General features: G+C 39.5%; 1 non-coding gene across 1 annotated transcript; it reads left to right on the top strand.

Annotated features, from left to right (window-relative positions):
• Nucleotides 1–787: 787 nt before the first annotated feature.
• LOC126029224 (U1 spliceosomal RNA) lies at nt 788–951 on the top strand. The gene has a single exon (XR_007502868.1). It is a non-coding gene; the product is annotated as a U1 spliceosomal RNA (small nuclear RNA).
• The last annotated feature ends 4,751 nt before the right edge of the window (nt 952–5,702 follow it).

Here is a 5,702-nt window from a genome sequence, read left to right as displayed (position 1 = left end):
ATATATTTTTGACAAAGAACTTGTATTTATATTCAGAATACATGAAAAAAATCTAAAAATCCTATTAATAAAAAATTACCTGTTTTAAAATACACAAAGTATATAAACAAATATTTCACCCAAAAGAACTATACAAATGACAATAAAAGGTCAGGATAGAATTCTAAACATCATCAGTAAGTATGTCAATGCATGTCAAAACCACACTTTGCTCTGATTAGAAAAACTAAGATTAAAAATGTATTAACCACTCTGAGGACTTCAAGGGAAACTTCTTCTGCACCTGTCTGCCTGTGTTTCTGAATCCCTGAAGATTTCCTCAGAAGCCTAGGGAGTTCACCCCCAAAAAACTGCATTTTGAAGCTGCCCAGTAAGTACATTCTGGCTGTGGGGGTCGCTGTCCAATAAGATGAGGTCTCTGGCCTGTGGAGGCTCCGCCCTGCTGTGCCTTTGTTCACTCTGAGGACTGTCAACTAGAGGCAACACAAGAGCAAGGCCTCTTCACTTCGCTTCAGGGCCGCTTCACTTACACACTCTTTCTAACCAATGAACCCCACCACAACATACAGAAAAAACCACACTACAAGCGTGACAATGGGGAAACCTCGCAGGCAAACACTATCCACAGAGAATGAAGACGAAAGCTCCGATGACCTAATAAATTCCAACCACCTGAAAAATCTCTCAGGTAAGGAGTTTAGAATAGAAATATGGAAGATGTTTGTAGAACTCAAAAAAAGCATAGATCGATCTGAACAGAACACAAAGACAAAAATAAGAAAACTCCATACTTACCTGGCAGGGGAGATACCATGATCACGAAGGTGGTTTCCCCAGGGTTAGGCTCACCCATTGCACTCCGGGTGTGCTGACCCCTGAGATTTCCCCAAATGTGGGAAACTCGACTGCATAATTTGTGGTAGTGGGGGACTGCGTTCCCGCTCTCCCCTTAGAAAAAAAAAAAAGAAAACTCCAAACTGAAATAACAGATCTGAAAAACACGGTTACTCAACTGGAAACCTCAATGGATAGCCTTGCCAACAGGGAATCAGCAGCTGAGGAGAGAATAGGAGTACTGGAAGATGTGATGCAGAAAAACTCAACACAACAGAAGAAATTGAAAAAGAACCTTAAGACAAATGAACAGGCAATGGATAAAGTACTTAAGGAATGCGAACAGATGAAAATAGAAGTCTTTGATAAACTCAACAGAAACAACATAAGAATCATTGGAGTCCCAGAAACCCAGGAAGGAGATCTCCTGGAAGAATCAACTGTCAAAGACATCATCAATGAGATACTCCCAGAGTTAAAGACTACATGCAATCAAATTCTGCATGCCCGAAGAGTACCAGCTAAAAGAGACCCAAAGAAAAACACCCCAAGACACATCCTCGTTACAATGACAAATCCCACAGATAGAGATAGAATACTGAAAGCAGCAAGATCAAAAAGGGAAATTACATTCAAAGAAGCATCCCTAAGACTTACAGCAGACATGTCACAAGAAACTCTCAAGGCTAGAAGACAGTGGTGGGATATTGTGACAAGACTGAATGGAATGAATGCCTCACTGAGAATACTGCACTCAGCCCGACTCACGTTCAGATTTAAAGGAAGAATACATAGCTTCATTGATAAACAACAGCTCAGAAACTTCACAGATGATAAACCAGCCTTAAAGGAAAAACTGACAGGTCTACTCTAAGACAAGAGAGACCAACAAACACAGCAAACTTATCTACAAAGATGACATTAAATCCTATGACAATCATCTCCCTCAATGTCAATGGACTAAATTCACCAATTAAAAGACACAGAGTGGCAAAATGGGTCAAAAAGATGAATCTAACCTTCTGCTGCCTACAGGAAACACATCTGAATAGTCAGAACAAACATAGACTCAAAATCAAAGGCTGGGGAAAAATCATACAAGCAAACAACACGCTCAAAAAAGCAGGGTGGCCATATTAATATCTGATGACACCAACTTTATACTCAGAAAAGTGGTAAGGGACAAAGATGGACACTATGTACTAATAAAGGGATATGTGCAACAGGAAGAAATCAGACTATTAAACATATATGCACCCAATGAGAGACCAGCAAATTATCTAATACAATTACTGACAAATCTGAAAGAAGAAATCAATAACAACACAGTAATTGTGGGAGACCTCAACACAGCCCTATCAACACTTGATAGGTCAACCAGACTGAAACCCAACAAAAATATATTAGCCCTGAAAAGAGTTATGGAAGAAAGAGGACTAGTAGATATATATAGGACACTCCATCCCAAAAAACCTGGATACACATTCTTTTCCAATGTACATGGGTCATTCTCCAGAATAGACTACATGCTGACACATAAAACATACCTCCATAAAATCAAGAGGATAGAAATCGTGCAGGCTACCTTTGCTGACCACAAGGCTCTGAAATTAGATGTGAACTACAAAGCCACACAGAAGAAAAACTTTAACAATTGGAAATTAGACACCCTGCTACTGAAAAACCAGTGGATCCGAGATGAAATCAAAAAGGAAATCAAAACTTTCTTGGAAAAAATGATAAGGAAGACACAAACTGCCAGAATCTATGGGACACAGCAAAAGTGGTCCTGGGAGGAAATTTTACAGCTCTACAAGCACACATCAGGAAGGAACAAGGGGCATACCTGAATAACTTAATGACGCAGCTCAAAAAAATCAGAAAATGACCAACAAAAGGAACCAAAAATAGGGAGACAGAAGGAAATAACAAAGCTGAAAGCAGAACTCAATGAAGTGGAAAACCAAAAAAACAATTCGAAAGATCAACAAAAGCAGAAGTTGGTTCTTTGAAAAAATAAACAAGATTGATAGACCACTGGCAAAACTCACAAAGAAAGAGAGAGAGAGAGAAATCTGATAATCCGTATGAGAAATGAAAAGGGGGAGCTCACGACAGATATTGCAGAGATATAAAGGGTAATCAGAGACTACTTTGAGAAACTTTATGCTACTACACATGAGAACCTAGAAGAAATGGAAAAATTAATGGACACTTATAACCTTCCACATTTAAGTAAGGAGAATGTAGCATATCTAAACACCCCCATCACTACTGAGGAAATTGAAACTGTAATCAAACATCTGCCCAAAAACAAAAGCCCAGTCCCAGATGGATTTACTAATGAATTTTTTCAAATCTTTCAAGAAGAGCTACTACCAATCCTAGCCAAGCTATTCCATGAAAGTGAAAAAACGGGACCACTCCCAAACAGCTTTATGAAGCCAACATCACCTTGATACCTAAACCAGACAGAGACACTGCCAAAAAAGAAAATTACAGACCAATATCCCTGATGAATGCTGATGGAAAGATCTTCAACAAAATCCTGGCAAATAGGATCCAATGCATCATCAAGAAGATCGTACACTACGACCAAGTAGGTTTCATCCCAGGAATGCAAGGATGGTTTAACATCCATAAATCTATCAACATCATACACAACATCAACAACAAGAAAAATAAAAATCACATGATCATATCAATAGACGCAGAGAAAGCATTTGATAAGATCCAACACCCATTCTTGATCAAAACTCTCAGCAAGATGGGAATGGAAGGAACCTTTCTCAATCTAGTTGAAGCCATCTACCACAAGCCAATGGCAAATATTATCCTCAATGGAGAAAAACTAAAAGCCTTTTCTCTAAATTCTGGTACAAGACAAGGCTGTCCGCTCTCACCACTCCTCTTCAACATAGTACTGGAAGTTCTTGCTATAGAGATCAGGCAAGAAAAAGATATCAAGGGAATCCAGATAGGAAAGGAAGAAGTCAAGCTCTCATTGTTTGCAGACGACATGATACTCTACTTAGAAAACCCTAAAGACTCTATTAAGAAGCTTCTAGAAACAATAGATTCATATAGCAAGGTGACAGGCTACAAAATCAACCTACAGAAATCAATGACCTTTTTATACACCAATAATGATAGGAAAAAGAGAGATGTCAGGAAGGCAATCCCATTCACAATAGTGCCACACAAACTCAAGTATCTTGGAGTCAAATTGACCAAAGACGTGAAGGACCTATACAAAGAAAACTAGAAAGCCCTGCTCCAAGAAATAAGAAAGGACACATGGAAATGGAAACACATACCCTGCTCATGGATTGGCAGGATTAACATCATTAAAATGGCAATACTCCGCAAAGCATTGTTCAGATTTAATGCGATCCCTCTAAAGATACCCATGACATTCTTCAAAGAAGTGAATCAGGCACTTTTGAAATTCATTTGAAACAATAAACACACTAGAATTGCTAAAGCAATCATTGGGAAAAAGAATATGGGAGGCATTACTTTCCCCAACTTTAAACTGTACTACAAAGCAATAGTTATCAAAACAGCATGGTATTGGAATAAAGACAGACCCTCAGATCAATGGAATATTCTTGAGTTCTCAGACATTGTCCCCAGACATACAATTACCTAATTTTTGACAAAGGATCAAGAAATCCTAAGTGGAGCAGGGAAAACCTCTTCAACAAGTGACGCTGGCAGAACTGGTTAGCCACTTGCAAAAAAGCGAACATAGACCCCCAGTTAACATCATGTACGAAGGTAAAATCCAAATGGATTAAAGACCTTGATATCAGACCTGATACCATAATGTATATAGAACAACACGTTGGTAAAACACTCCATGACATTGAGACTAAATGCATCTTCAAGGAGGAAACTGCACTTTCCAAACAAGTGGAAACAAAGATCAACAGATGGGAATACATTAAACTGAGAAGCTTCTGCACCTCAAAAGAAATAGTTCCCAGGATACAGGAGTCACCCACCGAGTGGGAGAAACTATTCACCCAACACCCTTCAGATAAGGGGCTAATATCAAAATATACAGGGCACTGACAGAACTTTATAAGAAAAAAAATCTAATCCTATCAAAACATGGGGAGAAGAAATTAACAGACACTTTGATTAAAAAAAAAAGAAATGGGGCCAGGCGGTGGTGCAAGAGGTAAGGTGCCTGCCTTGCCTGCACTAGCCTAGGATGGACCGCAGTTCGATCCCCCGGCGTCCCATATGGTCCCCCAAGCCAGGAGCGACTTCTGAGCGCATAGCCAGGAGTAACCCCTGAGCGTCACCGGGTGTGGCCCAAAACCCCCCCCCAAAAAAAAAAGAAATACAAATGACCAAAAGGCACATGAAAAAATGCTCCTCGTCACTAATCATTAGGTAGATGCAAATCAAAACAATGATGAGATATCACCTCACACCACAGAGATTGGCACACATCACAAAGAATGAGAACAATCAGTGCTGGTGGGGATGTGGAGAGAAAGGAACTCTTATCCACTGCTGGTGGGAATGTTGTCTAGTCCAACCTCTTTGGGAAGCAATATGGAGATTCCTCCAAAATCTGGAAATTGAGCTCCCATTCGACCCAGCTATTCCACTCCTAGAGATATACCTTAAGAACACAAGAATACAATACAAAAACCCCTTCCTCACACCTATATTTATTGCAGCACTATTCACAATAGCCAGGCTCTGGAAACAACCAAGATGCCCTTCAACAGACGAATGGCTAAAGAAACTATGGTACATATACACAATGGAATATTAAACAGCCGTCAGGAGAGATGAATTCATGAAATTTTCCTATACATGGATGTACATGAAATCTATCATGCTGAGTG

This window comes from Suncus etruscus, chromosome 14 (assembly GCF_024139225.1).
Source record: "Suncus etruscus isolate mSunEtr1 chromosome 14, mSunEtr1.pri.cur, whole genome shotgun sequence".
Lineage (NCBI taxonomy): Eukaryota > Metazoa > Chordata > Mammalia > Eulipotyphla > Soricidae > Suncus > Suncus etruscus.
This window is presented reverse-complemented; position numbering and strand designations above follow the sequence as displayed.